General features: G+C 42.5%; 1 protein-coding gene across 4 annotated transcripts in view; it reads left to right on the forward strand.

Moving 5' to 3' along the window:
• The window catches only part of LOC109963813 (attractin-like protein 1), a 175,376-nt gene that overhangs the window by 113,968 nt on the left and 42,023 nt on the right, over positions 1-19,385 (forward strand). The window lies entirely within an intron of this gene.

Here is a 19,385-nt window from a genome sequence, read left to right on the forward strand (position 1 = left end):
CTGTGTAAACACTGTGAAACACCATCATCGGTCACACGTAACGCCCATGCTGGTTCATAGCTGAGTGGGATGCAGATGTCTTATGTTTTTGTAAAGTTTTCTTACCTGGAAAATTGACTGAAAAACCTGCCCACACTATTTATCCAGCTGAAGGTCACAGGTAACTGTGACTGGCACATGGATGTGTGTAAACTGTGTGGCCGCTTCGTATCTCGGGATTACAGCTGTGCTGCATCGCGGTTGGCTGATGGACAGGAAGCACACGCAGCAGCAGCTGCTGTGGATTCTACGCTGCGGATGTAAATAAATGCCTAACATTGAAAGTTTATACACAAACATGCTTGTAGATAAAACACCTCTCCAGCACCTTGGGAAATTCTGCTGCCATCTGTTAATGTGCACAGAGGAGACAGAGGGAAGGGACAGGGAGGAAGGAAACAGGTGGGAGGAAAGCCTAGTCAGCGCAGGTGGTAGGTTAGCCAGAGAGAAGCCAGAATGAAGGAAGGGAAGAGAAAGTAACAAGAAGGAGGAAGAATGTGTGTAGTTGTGTGTATAGTCAACTTACTCACCAAAACAAATGAGCTTATTGTTTACTGAATGAGAAGAACAACTCAGTGTGAGTGATAAAGAGCACCATCACCACCATCAACAAATGAAGTGTCTGGAATAAATTGCATCAAATACTTTGTGGACTTAATACTTTGTGTAACTTTGTGAACTCCACAGATGAGAAGTATCCAGATTCAGATATTGTCGCCCTGACAGTCTCAAGACTGTGTGGACGAGTACAGACTGCTTGATCATTTTCATTTTCCTGTTAGCTTAGGGTGGGACAAATGAATGGGGGGGTTAGACTGAGGGTGTGTTAATTTTAATGTACTTCAGCTGGTAAGGAAGCGCCTCTACTGCACATGGGTGCACCGAGAGGAGCAGTAGGAGAAATGTTTATCGCAACTGAATTTTAATATGGTTAAAAAAATTAGCAAACACATTTTGGAGCTGCAATCATGTCATCTTCTGGAAGTCAAGTTGACTTTCATTTTTAAAGCTAGAAAGTGAAAGAGAGTTTGACCTGGAAGCCTGTAACAGTCATTAGTTAATGGAGCTTTAAATGTCAGGCACAGTTCCCTCTGTCCCAGTGGTGGTAACTCAGGTGCTGAGGGTATTTCTATAAATTCCCATTCTCTCCTTCCTTGTTTTGGGAACACCTTAAAATACACAAGACTAGATGCATAAATTCCTGTAGTGCCACTTTTTTCTGTTTTTCTAGCACAAACCCCACTGCAACTCCTTAGTAATTATGAACGCATGCAGTTTCACTGTTTGGTGCCAAAAAATGAGCAGACAGTGCTTAGTAAATATCCCCCATAATCTCCAGCACAGCTTCAGCCAACTTTTACTCAAGGCCTAATCAGCTAGAAGTCAAAACACTTGGGTACAGGTCCTTATTTAAAAAGGAAAGTTAAAAACAGTTTTCTCACCAAACACTGCTCGCTCATGCTCTGCACAGGAACACTGTATCCAGGTCCTGTCCCAGTTCCTCCACCTGTGTCTGAACCCTAAATAAATAATAAAATAAGCTCCAGTCAGTGCTCTTAAGACTGTTGCTTTTGATATGTTTTATATGAGCATGTCTTCTCAAAGAGGTTTAATTCTATCTTGTTTTTGGAATGAGGCTCATTCATTTCCACCTTCCATCATCAGATTGATTCAGGAACAGATTTTGATATGTGCCTTCCAACAGTCTGGTCCCCTGCTGTCTATTCATCTCTAGTAATTTCCTCACCTCACTAAGTTCATAATTATAAGTCTGCGCAGCCATTATTAGAGCTTCAAAACAAACAACAGAGCCCCTGCAGCTGAGAAGCCAGCCATGACAGCCTAAATACTGTTCCTTTCCTTTTATTAGCTGGCTTATTAACATTTTAGCCATCAGGGCTTTCAAGATCCAAGCTGCCACACAGAAGTGATAAAATTTAATATCCAAAAGATTATTCAGAGTAAGTTTGACATTGTTATTATTAAAATGAACGTAAAGACTTTCATAGCAGAATGTGATATGCAGCTTTTAAAAGTTTAATAAGGACTCCTACAAAGTAATTTCTGTTTTGAATGATGGAAGATAATAAGTTTTAGTAGTAATACTTTTCACTGTAGGATGCATGTCATCTGTTCCTTTGTAATATTAATAAACAGTCAGGTAGCTCAACAAGAAAATGAACACATCAGACTATCTGCAGCTGTTTATATGCAAGTAAATTTACTATTAGACCTCTAGAGCAATTAAAGTAGGCAATTATCAGGAAGGCGTGAATGCGTGTCTTCATAGATGTACTTTTTTTTTATTGCAAGCTTCAAATTTGGAAGCATTTTCTATGTCGTTAGTTACAACTTCAACCTGCCAAACACAAATAAAATAAAGGATGGACATGTGCAGAGATCAGAAGTAGATGTAAGTGAAGAGTAGAACTGACGAGAAGAGGTTGGTGGAGCTGGATGCGCCTGGTCCTTTCTCCCAGAGGGAAACTGTTCATGGGGTCACAAAATAAATAAATACAATAAAAAAAAATGAAATAAAAAACATTGACTGTTGCAGAATGGTGAGAACTGAAAGGACTGAGACAGAACTGTAGCTGCAGGGAAAAGACTTCATTCATTCACAAACTAGATGAGTTTGTATTAAACCTGAAAAATAGACTTCACATTGGACCACAGACACAAATCCACAAACGCACTGTCTCACATATGAACACAAAATACCAGGAAGGAGGCTTTCAAACACAAAGAGAAACCATCCATCCACACAGACACACTCAACTTCTGACTACACAAATCCAGCAGTGTAAGAAAAGGAAAGTTATTATCAGAAAAGTACATGAAACTGCACTATAGATGCATTTTTCACTTTCAAAATAATGTTTCTTACAGATATTTCAAACATTGTTAGTGGTAGATTATGTTCAGCACTTTACTGCCACAAGGTTCACGTTGTGGTTTTAGTTAAATGTTAAACACTTTGTCTCAAGTCTCAGTGCATTTTCAACAATAATTGTGTAAATGTGCGATAATATTTCACAGTGTGTGTAACAGCTTGCAGTTCGGATGCTGAAGTTGGAGTCCGACTGTTCCTGTTCCTTGGCCTGCGCACCTGATGCAAAGCAGTTTGTTTTGGGGAGGTGCACGCACTTTTCTCAACAAATATTTTCGTGCTCACACTTGAGCCAGAGAAGCAGAAGTCATTACCAGTGTCATGGTTTAACAGCACTGCACCAGGCATATCTCTGAAAACAAAACCCAAGTGCTTTAGATTCTTTCTAAAAGCAGCAGGGAAACTGTGAAACTCACACACTCACTTCCTGTCCAACCAGTACCGCAGTGGGACCACCTGGCTCTTCTACTGGTCCACCCAGCTCTTTACTGGTAACCTCTCTGACCTCACATCACCTCTCTGCCACTATGTGTGAGTGTATAGGCTGGCGTGTGTGTAGCTATCAGGAGTCTGGAGCCACAGACTCGTGCACGTGTGTGGCTCCTCTTTGTGAAATGTGTCACTATGTGTGGCGTGGTGAAACTGAAGAGGCGTGGTTTGTGACCCATGCTTCATTATCTGTCTTTTAATGGGCGACAGTGGGTGGTGGGCTGTAACAAGATCTTGGCATGGCCAGTTCCCCCCCCCAAAAGAGCGGTGGAGGACTCTGTGGAGCTGAAGGGAATGACTGGCCTCCTATAGTCAGGAAGGAAGGATCTATGTCTTCATATTCACAGTGCTAAGAGAGTAGAGAGTTTATTAGTTTGTAACACTGAGAGTCTGTCAGAGGAAGAGGTAAATAAAAGATGTATATCTGAAGCAGAGTTCATCCCAAAGACCAATAAAATTTAGACGGTGCCTTGTTTGGAACGCTCATTCATCCAAAAAGGATGTTGGTTGTAACCTTCATCACATATTAACATTAGTTTTACTGTTAATATAAAACATTTCGATTAGAAGAGCTTTGTCCAAATGAAAGCAGATCAGAAAACAGTCATAGGAGCCATGATCATGGTCACTGAGTAATGTTTTCAGTCACTGTATATTTGCCTGTGTGCACACGAGGCAAACAGAAAGGGTCACAGAAATAAAACATGGGTACACCGAGGGAGCAAGGTGACTGTAGCTGAGAGGTGGAGAGCTGACATCTGCTCTGATCTGTCTGCCAAGACACTCAGCAGCTTCTCAAGAGGAGCCTGCCCTCGTGGGCCAATCACAGCCAAGAGCAAATCCTCTTCCTAAGTCAAGTGCCCAATCAGGCAGAAGGACAACTCCTCCTCATCGGTCAGTTACCCATTCACGTAGAATACTTCTTCTTTATGTGTTCCTTTTTCAGTCACAAGGACAGGCAGCTGCTCTTCCCATATCAGAATGAAAAGCAGATGTGACCATGCACCAGTAAAACCTGGACACATCTGGACATATTCAACAAGCCAGTCATGTCAAACTAATAGCAATGTTGAACTTAGAGATTCCAGTATGTCATCCAATCAGTGTAGTGTGGGTATACAAAAAACTCAAGGACAGGGGTGGCTGTGACTCACGAGGTAGGGCCGTCGTCTGCTGACCTGCAAGTTGGTGGTTCGACTCCCGGTCTCACGAGGTAGGGCCGTCGTCTGCTGACCTGCAAGTTGGTGGTTCGACTCCCGGTCTCACGAGGTAGGGCCGTCGTCTGCTGACCTGCAAGTTGGTGGTTCGACTCCCGGTCTCCCCGCATGCCTAAGTGTCCCTGAGCAAGACACTGAACCCCGAATTGCTCCCCGTGGCTTGACTAGCGCCGTTGTGTGGCAGCCTGTCGTCATCGGTGTGTGAATGGGTGAATGGTGAATCATCTCCTGTAAAGCGCTTTGGCCAGAGCAACACACTGTGGAAAAATACGCTATATAAATACAGTCCATTTACATCTGATATGTCAAATTTTCTCACCCCCTAGTTTTACAGATCATGGCTAAAGCATGAGAATGCTTCTCACCACACTTTAAAATAAACGATCATTATCTGCATGACCATAGCAGGTCATTTTTACCGTTACAGCTGTCTGATGTCTCTGATTAGACAACCAAAGCTGTAGTTTTTCTGGTGAGCACAAACAGAAGTGGCAGGAGATTTTGTTACCAAAGCCAAGTGGTTCAGTAAGTGGAATTTATTCCTACGACAACGTTTAAAGGTTCCTTTCGTTCTGTGTTCGATCAAAGCAGAAAACAGTCTAATGTGAGAAAATGGGCTGTTTTTCATGCTGGAGTGGCGAAATGTAGAAGAGGGAGTTACAACAATGTGTCTGATATTAGCTAACGGTCGGCTTTGAGTAAGATGAATAGAAGAGCATTAGTGCTGTGTTTATTAATGGCTTGGAACAAAGCATCTGAAAAAGTTCTTATGCAGCATAAAATGTGGGTTTTATTTCCTCTCAGCATGGAGATCTGCTGTTCGTCTGTTTTCTCTGTAAAAGACAGGACTTAAATGGCCAGTGCCAGTTTCTGTGATCACATTAAACTGAGTTATATTTGCATGCTTAACAATTGTTGGTAATAATTAGAAAAGCTGTATGTTCATAGTTTTTTAGCTTTAGAACTATTTACTTTTACAGAACTGTCACACTGGCCACAGTGTGTTGTCTTCATGCAGTACTTTGTCTCCTATATCTCTGTTCATCTGCAGCGTACATATCTCCGTTGCCATCTCTGTGCCCGCCCTCTCCTATTGCTTTCCTCTTTCAAGAGAAACCTAGATTTATTTTCTGTTTGAACTTTGTGTGGGGCAGATTCGTGCTGCCTTATCACAGTGTGAATCTCATCTTCCCCCTCACTGCTTTCCTTTCTCCTGCCTCACCAGCTACTTTGGCTCCCATCATCCAGTCTGAGAGCCCTTACCTCTGTTTGACTTGTGGATTAGAAAGAAGTCTGTGCACACACACATGAAGGGTTCCTCAGAGGGGAAGAGCTTTGTTCCAGTGGCTTTGACTGTGGTACTTTACCTTGAGACTTCGCTCTGAATGCTGTGTGCGTTCTTTGTCCTCAGTCGCTTGAGCTATTTCGTGTCTTTTCATGTAACTTTCTAGCATCTTATAGTCTCGTGATCACTGTAGCTCTCATCACTCTCAGTGCAGTGGAATGTGTCCTATGCTGTGAATAAATCCAGTGGCTTCCAAGTTATCAGACAGAAAAGGCCACAGAAAAGGCATAAATGGATAAGCATGTGGTGAGTAGACAGGTTTCAGCTGGAAATCCCCTACAGGTGCTCAGTGAGTCGGACCCATTGATGCCTCGCTGCGCTCACAGCCCAGTGGTTAGTTGTTGTTATCATAGAGGATTTTAGGGGAAGCAGTTTTTGGCCTGTGATCCCTTAAAGTAACATCTGCGTGTGGTTGCATATTGATCAGGCACAGGAGTGGTGTCCTCTCTCAGATGGTGGAGGTGTTTTTAGAGATAAAACTATACAGTATATTAAAGTATGAAAAGTAATAAAATTGGTTTAGGTAGAAATATGTCTAGTCTTCTCTCCCATCCCCTTAATCGTCCCAGTGAAAACACGGTGGCCTGGGCGTTAATGTGGAGGTTCTATAACAAAGACAAAGTCCAGGCTCTGCCTTATATGTCTAAGATAAAGAGAACAAAATGAACAAACAGCACTGCTTGTAAAGATCAAGAGATTTACTGAGCAAGAACAAAATGAACAAACAGCACTGCTTTGACAAAGACATTAGCCAAGTTTTATGAGCAGCTAAACCAGGACGGTTAGAAATCTGTTCAGTCACAGTTTTATTCACCATCCAATGTTTCGGGAAGTGAAGCAAATCAATAATTTTGTGTTTGTAACAGCCCTGAGGGATGAAAGATAGGAATCTGCTCAAATAATGCGCAGCTAGTCAAAGCTGTAGGGCAACAAATTGGAACAGTGCACACACCACACACTGCTGCGCACACAACAAACCCACACTGCTGAACTGAGCATTATGAGAGATGAGGATACCTGATGTGCAGCTTTTCACTCAGATGCTTCCAGCTCCTCATCATTTCACCTGGAAAGATGCAAAAACCAAACAAGTAAACAAACAAATCCATTACATTAAAAGTATGTCAAATAAATGAGTAAATACAATTATATAGCAGTTTAATTATTAATTTGACCTTAAGGCTAAACTAATATGAACAACTTAACAATAGCACCAAACCCTAATCTCCATTAAACTCCAGTGTGTGAACGGTGAGAGACGACAGCACCTTTATCCTCTTTCTTTTTTGTTCCAGTTGTTTCTAAATGATACTATCTGAACTCAGGTTCTCTGTAGGGACAGGTTTCACACAACCTTTTCTTTATTTTTCTTTTTCTGGTTCATTGAAGTCCTGACTTTATAACATATGTTGAATTTGAGGGTCCATTATTACGAACTCAAAAAAAAAAACCTACTGAATGAATGAGTACAACATTTTAGACTAAATTGCTCAATAAATAGAGCAGAAAGAAAGTGTAGTCTCTCTCTGTTACACCACATTTTTCAACATACATACACAAACTGTACACTGGTATACACACATCTACACAGATGCATGATCAGCTCTTGTTGCATTGGTCTGATGGGGCCGATTCTCTAATGCCTCTAGCCTGTGTATTTAAGCTCCATGGCAATCTGCAATAGTGCTGTGCTGGCTTGTTTATTGGCAAAACTGTTGGCTTCCCTCACTCTGCTCTTGAATTCATCCCCCCTCTCTCTCTCTCTCTCTGCTACCTACACTACAGTTCTACCTCTCTCTCAGAATATTTGTTTATCCTAACTTTATTGACTTCTCCCTCGTTGCCAGCTTTCCCTCTTGGACGCTGTCAGCTCAGCCAAAGACACCACTGTCTTTTCAATTCCATAGCTGGCGCAGTGCACAGAGAGGAGGCCCAGCAGGATCAGCGCTATGCCTAGATGTTTAAATTAGTTCGCCAGACATGCACGCACCCACACACACACGCAGCTTCACGTTGGAGGGCTCCAGATAGCTATCGATCAGGGATTGATTGACTGGCTCGTTGTTAAAAAGATCTTGAGACGAGGCCTGCAGGCTGGCTGGTAAAGTTGCTGACTTGTCTCTCACACACAAGCACAGCGTTAGTTTACATGCACGCACATATAGATGTGCTTAGTTGATGAGTTGTATATATTGGCAAGCTGAGGCCACTGTTAATGAGATGGGGGCTTGTTGTGTTGAGCAGTGCTGGACTGTGCAGCTTTATACCCAGGGTTCACTGGCACTGAGAGAGAAGGACAGATGGTACATGTTTAAAAGACACCAGGAAGATGTTTGGGTTGAATGACATGTAAGGGCTTCTGCTCTCCACTGTTCAACTTATTCTGTTAAAGTGTACTCTCTGGAAACCGCTTTCTTCTGTGTGCTCGGTACAAAGATTAGACCAAGATACAGTGGTGTGAAAAAGTGTTTGCCCCCTTACTGATTTCTTATCTTTTTGCATGTTTGTCACACTGTAATGTTTCAGATCGTCAAACAAATTTATATATTAGTCAAAGATAACACAAGTAAACACATCATGCAGTTTTTAAATGAAGGTTTTTATTATTAAGGGAAAACAAAATCCAAAACTATAGAGCCCTGTGTGAACAAGTGTTTGCCCCCCTGTCAAAACACTGGTTTATCGCACCTGAGTTCAATTTCTCTTGCCACACCTGTTCGCAATCAAGAAATCACTTAAATAGGACCTGCCTGACAAAGTGAAGTAGACCAAAAGATCCTCAAAAGCTAGACATCATGCCGAGATCCAAAGAAATTCAAAAACAAATGAGAAAGAGAATAATGGAGCTCTATCAGTCCGGAAAAGGTTATAAAGCCATTTCTAAAGCTTGGGGACTGCAGCGAACCACAGTGAGAGCCATTATCCACAAATGGCGAAAACATGGAACAGTGGAGAACCTTCCCAGGAGTGGCCAGCCGACCAAAATTACCCCAAGAGCGCAGCGACAACTCATCCAAGAGGTCACAAAAGACCCCACAACAACATCCAAAGAACTGCAGGCCTCACTTGCCTCAGTTAAGCTGAGTGTTCATGACTCCACCATAAGAAAGAGACTGGGCAAAAATGGTTTGCATGGCAGAGTTCCAAGACGAAAACCACTGCTGAGCAAAAAGAACATAAAGGCTCGTCTCAGTTTTGCCAGAAAACATCTTGATGATCCCCAAGACTTTTGGGATAATACTCTGTGGACAGACGAGACAAAAGTTGAACTTTTTGGAAGGTGTGTGTCCCATTATGTGTGGCGTAAAAGTAACACCGCATTTCAGAAAAAGAACATCATACCAACAGTAAAATATGGTGGTGGTAGTGGGATGGTCTGGGGCTGTTTTGCTGCTTCAGGCCCTGGAAGACATGCTGTGATAAGTGGAACCATGAATTCTGCTGTGTACCAAAATATCCTGAAGGAGAATGTCCGGCCATCCGTTTGTGACCTCAAGCTGAAGCGAACTTGGGTTCTGCAGCAGGACAATGATCCAAAGCACACCAGCAAGTCCACTTCTGAATGGCTGAAGAAAAACAAAATGAAGACTTTGGAGTGGCCTAGTCAAAGTCCTGACCTGAATCCAATTGAGATGCTGTGGCATGACCTTAAAAAGGCAGTTCATGCCCGAAAACCCTCCAATGTGGCTGAAGAGAAATTGAACTCAGGTGCGATAAACCAGTGTTTTGACAGGGGGGCAAACACTTGTTCACACAGGGATCTATAGTTTTGGATTTTGTTTTCCCTTAATAATAAAAACCTTCATTTAAAAACTGCATGATGTGTTTACTTGTGTTATCTTTGACTAATATATAAATTTGTTTGACGATCTGAAACATTACAGTGTGACAAACATGCAAAAAGATAAGAAATCAGTAAGGGGGCAAACACTTTTTCACACCACTGTATAGTCAGTACTGAGTATAAAACATATTACTTTAGACTGCCATTTTAATGTAGTTGCTGGGGTTTTATCTGGGTAAGAAATGAGCACAGTCTCATTAAATACAACCACACTGAGGACATAAAGCAAGGATTCCCTCTATAGAAGGAATAATTAATGCATAAAAAGGTCAAATAAAGAAAACCAGCTTTGACATGGTTGATGGTTTTCCTAGTTCAAGAAAGTTTAATAGATGGTAAGCCAAGCTGCATCTTGAGTTTTTACCAGGAGATGTTGTGGTTTATTGAGCAGCTGGTTTAGGGCATATTTACACTAGGCATGGCTGCCTAGTGCCTGAGTGGGATCGTCCCCCCTCCCAGTTCACCCGCTGGCCTGCGCTCACACTGTACCTCCGTGCTGGAGCACACTTACTTCACCATGTTGCAGCTCTTTGTGTTTAACAAAAGTGCTCTGCGTAGCACATGGCATTCGAGTTCGGTGCTCAGACATGGAGCGATCACACTAGTCAAACACACTGGACTTTGAGGGTCAAACATGCTTGAGCATGGTACGGATCACCCATATCATACTTGGTGGTACAGTAGTTTCCCTGCGATGACTAATGTTCTTAGATACCACATGTCAGTAAGACAGTGTTAGAGTAGAGGCAGGGTGTATTGTTCTGAGTTAAGCTGAAGGCTGACCGTTTACCGCTTTCTAGGCATCTACTGCAACAGTTTCTTGGCAGAATGCATAGAAGTGACGTTAAATCAGTTAAACAAATGACTTTGTCTGTTAAATGGAAATTAAAAACAGGGAAATGTTTAGTTTAGTTGACACAGGTGTTTAGGTTCCAGTCAAAGAAAAAATAATTGAAATGGTTTTTACCTTGAAGGAAAGTTTTGTGAAACATGGCAAGTTGTCTGACTTCCCTCCCTTAATAGAGAGAGACAGGGACAAAGAGGAGAAGGGCAAAGAGAAGGAAGCTGTCTGGAGTTGTAATCAGTGATCGGGTCAGAAGAAATGAGGCGTGTGCTCTTCTCTCATGCATACTGTCAGCATGTGCATCAGGTTTTTGTGGCTAAAATTCAAACACATTTATGTGAAGAAATTAACAGGAAGTCAGCAACAATTTGTTTTATATTGTATCTGAATGGACTGGAGGAACTTCAACACTATAGTACATGTGACAAGAACTACACCCTGACAAAACCAGGTAATTCCTGTGTCTGTCTGATAGTTACGTTTGTCTTTGTCCTTCTTCAAAGCGCCATCACTTAGAGACACCTCCAGTGAGTTTGTTTCTTCTCTTGTATGAGTCATAAAGTTGTTTCACAATGAGAAAAGATCATATTTGACAGTGAATGCGGCCCAGAATGATTAAACATCTCCTCAAATGACTGCATTATGAAGCTGTAATGATCTCATTAAGCAAAGGTTTGCCTGTGTGGATGTCATCTTAGTCACACCCAATCAGAGCCGCTGTCCTTGACCCCAGGGTTGACAACCTCAGCACACCCATCCCACCTGGGGTCCCCTCCTCGACACAATCTAATTGGACATGGGGCAGGAAGTGGCAGTCAGCCGGGCCGTCAGCTGTAGAGCGTAATTGGTGGATAGGACTGGTGCCAGCCAGCCAACCAGAGAGGTCAGAGATAATGATTATGAGCGGCGTCGCTGGTGCAGGTGGGAATTGGTGAACATTAATCTGATATTTGATTAGTTTGTGAAGGGGAGGGGTGGCGATCAGAAGGTAACACAAACACACACACACACATACTAACATTCACCATGTACATAAAAACAAGCATAGTTACATACACATGCAATCAGTCACCCACACAGGAGCCCATCTAGGTGCCGGGTAGACAGATGGGAGGCTGATACTGATGGGACACATGGCTAAACTGACTAAATGGACGGGATAAACACCGTTCCCAAGGAAACCAAAGAACTGTTTGTAACTGTGAAAGAGAGCAGGAGAAAAACAAAAAACAAGAGCCGGTGGTGTGTGTGTACTTTATGTCGTACACCTGTGTGATTGGGGCCTGGCAGGGTTTCAGACCAGTGCGCTTGCTATGGAATGTGTGTGTGAGAGAGAGAAACCGTGGTCAAGGGAATGCACGGTTGTTTAAATGTTGTAAATCAGGCTGTCGAGGCGATAATAAGAACCACCTAGTTTCCTCCCCTGACACATTTACACACCTCCTGATACATAGAAGAGTCTGATCTCATGGAGAAGCTGTGTTTAGAAAAATAAAGTCCATCTTCTTGCACTACTCCACGTACTATAAGAAGTATCCATTCAGCCAGTAAACATTCAACCAGTCAGTTTATTGGATACACCTAGCTAAAACTGAGTCAGTCTAGTCCAGCAGTCCTGCAGCACATCCTCCTCCTGAAGGTGATAATGCTGACTGTTTCTGCAAACTGTTGGAGAGGTGCTGATTCAACTGCCTGATCATTTTGGAAAATGTGCTGCTGTTGAACTGTATTGTGTTATACTGACATGTGTTTCTATTATTTTGTCCACCCAACCTACATCACTGAGGCTGGGCTAAATAACAGGAGCAGTTCAATATCAGCACAAATGACAACTTCCAAAATGATCACAGAGTTGAATCAACACCTCTGTGAAACAGTCTGAACACAAATTGAACAATATCACCTTCATAACGGAGGATTTACTGCAGGCCTGTTGCAATAGACTGACTCAGTTTGAGCTGGCAGTACTTATTAAACCGCCAGCTGAGCGTATAATCATTAAATCAAATGATAATCATAGTTTAGTGGCATTAGTTGGGTCACATACACTGGCTGCTTTGTGCAGGGTTGTGCCATTTGATGCTTTTTAGCACACAGCATTGGCACCATATAGAAGAGGTGACGAGGCTGCTGCTGCCCTGGAACATCAGTGAACATGTAAGACTTCAATGTGCGTAAGAAGGGTTGATACCTGAGGGAAGGCAGGAACCCTCAGTCACTTAACGGTACTGGCTGCAGATGTTAGGCTAAGATGCCTTCATGGGAACCAGAGTGCGCACACACACACACACACACACACACACACACACACATCATTCTGTTCAGACTTGACAAACTTGTGAGTGTAACTTGAGAGCTGGATGTGCCAGGTACAGAAGATTAACTCCAGCTGCTGGACTATTATCAGTCATGTGAGGAAATGGGAAGGAGAGGCGTGACGCAAACAGCACAGCTTTGTTATCCTCAGCAGTGTGTGTGTGTGTGTGTGTGTGTGTGTGTGTGGAGAACGGGAATGGGAATGGATGAGGGCTAATGATGAGGACTAATGTGATAGGATATAATGACCCCTGAAACTGACCCACTTTTACTTCCTATGCCCCCTCCACCCCCATGATGTGATTTAGTGGAACAGGTCGCCACACTGCTTAACGCTGTGGTCACTACATATGAGGAACAGAGGAGTGGACACTGAAAGTGAATGAGAGACATTTCATCCGCCTATAGCTGTCAGCCACCTGTAGCTCCTTCTTTTGGATCTTTAGTCTGGATACCTTCCCACAAATTATTCAGATTTATATAAATCCACCAAGCCTGCTGTACATGCATTGAACACTTTAATGCTCATTTCTTCACAGTTTTTGTAGTGTCAGACTCTGTATTAATTCTGTCAGGCTTATTAATACAATATTTACAAGCTTTATTAATCTACAAAACTTAATTGTTATGTTATATTTAAAAACGCTTCACTTAAAGGTACATTGATTGCTACTGTGTGAAATAAAGCAATAAAATAGTATTTTACAGTATTTTCATTTTATAGGAAAATGTTATCACTGCTTTTAAAATTGTACTTTTATTTGATTGAAGGTCAGGAAACCATTCTCTGGTACTGGTCAAACGATATACAGGATCATATTTGCTCAGACTATCAAAGTACACAGGTGTACACAGCTCACAGCTTTGCTTCTCACAAACCCAAATGATTTGACCTATTTTTCTCATTTTTTCTTGTCTCTCTTTCTCTCCCTAGTGTTTGCAGTAATTGCCTGGCAGTTAGCTGTGAATGGGGCTTATTGGTTATAATACAAGTGTGTGTCCGTTTTGTTCAGAGTAGGAGCTACAAGCTACATGATCTATAAGCCTCTCTGTCGCTCTCTGTCTTTGTCTCGCTGGCCCTCTCTAATTAGTTCTCCAAATCAATGGGGATTTATTCTACTGCCATGCCCGGATGTGTTGAAGATGTTCTGCTGCGATCAGACTGTCTGGTTCACTAAGGCTGGAGCATCTCACCTCCATCTGTTGTAAAGCTGTTTGTACGGCTGGTTGTCAGGCCATCTCTGGATCTAGACATTTTGCATGGTGTGTTTTCTACCCTCCAGACTGTCTCCTCTTGTCCTAACCTTGATAATCCCGCCCATAAGCACCTCTCCAATCACTTAAAACTGGCTTGCTAAGACACTGAAGGACCAGCTGTCTTGAACGTTTTTGCCCATTTACTGCAAATCTGCATGTACTTTGCTTCAAAGATGAATGTTTCTTACACCCTGCTGTTGTGGGGGAGTTTCAGGATGTAATCTTCCTACAATTTCAGACAGTTATTGGTTTCCATTCATCTCCATACGGGACGGTTCCCTATGAATTATGTATTCCATCTCAGTGAGCATCAAGCCTGCATTACTTTTTGTTGTGTTCTTATGAGGTTGTATTATTACAGTTACCATTTTGCCAATAAAATGCAAATACACTATTTAGGGCAGAGCTTTGGAGCTACAGTATGAGGTGATAGTGAGGCATGAAAGTCCCATACTGAAGTCTTGAGAGGGGAATTAGCAGTGGAATATTCTGTATTTGTGAGATCTATTGATATTTTGATAACTTTATATTACACATCCTTTTTAGTTATTAGCAAAGCCACAGATGTTGGGAACACACTGTATAGATGGAGAGCAAAGAAGAGTGGTTGACCCCAGTGTTGACTCTGGGTCTCCTGTGGAATGACCTCTAGTCACCAAACAGGACTACAGATAGATTGGTGTTACTCATTTAACTACACTCCACAGCCACCGACCGCTGAATGGGATTCTCGAGAGCTTTGTCCAGTCTGAGGGACGGTGCGTTGGAAGCTGCTGTGAAGTGGTGGATTCTGTCAGATGAGGATATCTGTGCCCTTGTTTACTCTACTAAGAACCCACTCACCGCATTCAGCCAGGAGACAAATGCTGTCTGGAAACTTGGCAAACATGCCGGAAATGAGATTTGTTATCGCCTCTTGACTGTGGTCTCACTGGCATACAAATTCAAAAGGCAGAGAAGTATGTGTGTGTGTTAGTCTGTCTTTCTGTGCTCACACCTGTTTTTCTGCAAACACCCAACAGACAAATTTGGCACTTTTTCCAAGTGTTTTTATGATGTAAATCCATGAGTGCACCCATGTGTGTGTCCTTTGTAAAGCTGCTGTATTGTATCAAACAATCAGACCAGCGCCGTCTCTGTGGACTCTGAGCCTGGATGGATTCATTCTTCATTTAGTAGCTAATATCATATTTTATGCTGAGAGGCAAAGCTCCAAATCCTATCTGTCTCTAGTCACACCCCAGAGCGTCAAAAGCCACACAATGAAGGAATAATTGAATACGTATCAGTATCAATCATGGATGTATGAATACATGCCTGTTATCTGTTTAGATACCTATCATGGAGCTCCAACAATGCTGTGCTCTGAGATCAAGATCCTTTGTAGCTTTTTTTAAATTGTGATCATTAGCTCTCCACCAATATTCCAGCTGACACCTCTGTGTGTGGTCATGACATTTTAGTTATCCCGTTGCAAACAGATTGTGTAATCTGCAAGTCAAACAACATGTAGTTGTTGATATTAAAACTGCTAAATGAAAGTTTTTTCGATACATAGGTTACATATCTATAGCTGCCATTTCAAAATTATTTGAATTATTGTATTTCACTGTCATTATGAACCAAAACACAGAAAGCAAACTATTCTGATGACGATGATGATGAGGCCAGGGATCTGTGCAGGCCAAGTTCTTCCACACCAAAAAAATCTTCCTGTGTGGGCCTGGCTTTGTGCATTATGTTGAAATATGGAAAACCATGCAGTAAAGGATCTAGCTCAAATGGTTCCTCCAAAGTTGGTTTAGACACTGTTGTCTAAAATACTCTAATCAAATCAAATTTTATTTGTATAGCGCCAAATCACAACAAAGGTCATCTCAGGACACTTTACAAACTAAGGTCTAGACCTTACTGTTATCAATATTATTACATAGGGAAAACCCAACAAATCCCCCTGAGCCGCACTTGGCGACAGTGGGGAGGAAAAACTCCCTTTAACAGAAGAAACCTCAGACAGAGCCCGGCTCTTGGTGGGCGGCCTTCTGCCTCGATCGGTTGGGGTGAGTGGATATAAGAGAGAGAAAAGCAGAAAAAATAACAAACAATCAAACACTGGTCATGTTGATGTGGCTGGGGCTTTATCATTGCACACTGTACCATTAAGGGACCTACTCTAAGCCAAACATAAGTAGGTGGTCCAGTGTGTCCACATACATTAGTTCATTCAAAATGTTCCAACATACTGAGGACCTTTCTGTTTTTACTTACAGGATACCACAGGACATGGAATACTGCACTGTTTCTCCACAACTAACAACACACTGACAACACACTGATCTATGCACACAGGGCTGCAGATGTGTTGACACTGCTATTGTGTTGCCTTACAGAGCTGGTGTGGAGTTTAATTGCAGCGAGCCACCAGTCGTGTTGTGAAACCTGTTATTTGCACAGGAGTGCATCCGAAATCAGCAAACAGCACATTACACAGATATTTCCAGTTCATCTAACAGGACTGGCAATTTGAGATTGCAGGTGCAGCTTTGGTTGAGGCACATTCTGTGAAGCATAATTCACCGTGTGATTGGCTTCATTGTTGCAGCACTCTCATTTTTCTCCTGGCTGTTTATGTCTGTCTGTCCACCTGAAACAGCTGGCCGGATGGGTGGATAGATGGATGGATGGATGGATGGATGGATGTCATGGCTCCCCATGAGCGTAGATAAACCCAGGCATGATCAATATGGAGTGAAAGCATGGACAAATACTCACAAGAAAGGTTAACGTTGTGTCTCCCTGTGATTATAGTTTGGATTTCAGACACAGGGCTTGAATACCTTAAACCAGAAAACTAGATATCACTGCTCTTTCTCTCAGACATGTGCACACACAGCTCTGTCTTCACTGTGTCCCTCCTTTTGTTAGTCAGTCTGTGGTGTCTAGTGTGGCACTGCTTGTTTACAACACAGCAGAGTTAATTAGCCATTTTATGGCTGATTTACAGCCAGACAGGCAGACAGAGAAGATGGCCACTGCCTTGTCCTTGTTGCCCACTGAAGGACTTGTCAAAAGGGGGCATTAAACATACAACACATGCACAAACACACACGGTCTGTTTTGTCTGAAATGAACATGTGCATTTGTATTTGTATGCATATACAAATACACATTCACAGGGGTCCATCCAACACAAACACAACACATTCACTAGACTCTAAAACTTAACACAGTGCTGAATATTACATCAACGTTTTATGTCCAGACATAATTCCAGTGTCTAGACTGATTTACCAGGTCACAGCACACACACACACACAAGTACACACAAATCACCCAAATGTGATCCAGCTCACCTTGACCAGTTTGTCTAATGTACCAACCCAAGAGCAGTGGCTTTATGGAAGAAAGGGCTGAGAGAACATTTCATATGACCCAAACTCTCACTGGTCTACTGTAGACTAATCCATAATCAACTAAAATAATATGAAGCTGGATTGTAAGAAAATTCCTCGTCTGTCATCCATGTGACACTTATTAGTTCAGTTTTCTGTTTGGGAAATGACAAAGTGTTACACAGACTGCACTCGTTTCATTCTTCTTTGGACCTAAATGTTTTCTGCTACAAATGTCAGAGCAATTAGCAAAACAGAGAAATAGAGAAATAAAAGCATCTGTTTCTTGAAATGATCTCGACAGAACAGAAGTTTCATGGTTTTTAATTTAGTTGTACTGTTATAAAACCTGAGAGGAAAGAAAGAGTATAGGTTGGATGTTCAGGTGCTCAGTGTGTCTTGTGGTCACCAGAGACTGTTGCTCGAATTACGTCTAAAGGTCTAAAAATGTTTAAAGGGGATATATTACCTAAGGCTCCCAGAACACAGATCCCCCCTCCAGCACACACACACACTCTCATCTAAGCTGACATCAGCAGCAGGCTAACAGCAATGCTAGGAAGCACACACTGTCAACTGAGCAGTGTTAGTGTAGCAGTGACAGCTAACAAGAGAAGACATCACAGAGCACGGTGGCGTGCTAGCACAGCCTGACTGGGCTGTTGTAGCTACAGGTGTTATATTCACTCATGCTTAAAGAGTCTGACATCGGCAAGCGAGCAGCCAACAGCATGCTGGCACAGCACCTGACAGCTAGTTAATGTCAAGGTGCAGCCTTCTCAGCAACAGGAGAGGACGTGGGATATGGGAGGTGCTTCAGTTTCAGGAGATGTGTAGGAGTGCTTTGCTTTTTTTTTTTTTTTTTCTTCTCTCTCTTTAGTTCAGTTTCTCTTTTCTGTGATAGTTCTTTTTTCACTACTTGACCAATAAGTTGCTGTGGGGTGTTCCCATGCTGATCTGTTCACGTTATGAAGAATCATCTCAGGCTGTAAACGTCACAGTCTGCAGCCCAGATTCTCCCTTTGCCTTCCCAGTATCGGTTTTACCAATCACTGGGCAGATTCTCTGCCGAAACAAAACGCAACATACTGATGATTAAAACCTGGCACATGACTGGCCTGAAATGAGTTTGTTTTGTGTGAAACAGGTGGCTACCCCCAAGCTAAATGCAGAAACAAAACCCCATTAACATGTTGCTAGTGAGGTGGAAAAAGCTGGGAAACGAGGCTTTTGGTGGAGAGTGGAGGCTGGATAGGACTGCAGTCAGCATGCTGTGTTTTTGTGCTAATACTCTTCCAGGTATAGAAACACCTACTGTGCATGTGTAGTTTGTCTTTGTGAGAGTGATGCCGGGTAAGTCCCCGATTTGTTTTTCAGTTTTTTTCATGTACATTATCTGTTTGTGTTTTCAGTCGGGCGTTTGGACCTCATGCTGATAAAAGCTTTGCCTTCTGCCTTTGTTCATCTGACATCTCCTCGTTAATGAAGTTGCCCCCCACCGACTCCCCCATCCCCCAGCACCTGCCAATCCCCACTCCTCTTTGCCTCCCCCTGCACATCCACCAGCCACTCTGCTTTGATCTCTGCTCCCCACTTTTCCCCATGCCTCCTCCTCTTCAACCCTGTTTTCTCCTTCCATCCTTTTAACCTTGTTTACTTCCTTAATCAGAAATGGTTGTCAGGTAGAAAAGCAAACATGTACCATTTACACTCTCCCCTCCAAGCAGTTATTACTGTTACGATGCCCTTGAG

The sequence above is a fragment of the Monopterus albus genome, unplaced genomic scaffold, assembly GCF_001952655.1.
Source record: "Monopterus albus unplaced genomic scaffold, M_albus_1.0 scaffold80.1, whole genome shotgun sequence".
In the NCBI taxonomy this organism is placed as follows: Eukaryota; Metazoa; Chordata; class Actinopteri; order Synbranchiformes; family Synbranchidae; genus Monopterus; species Monopterus albus.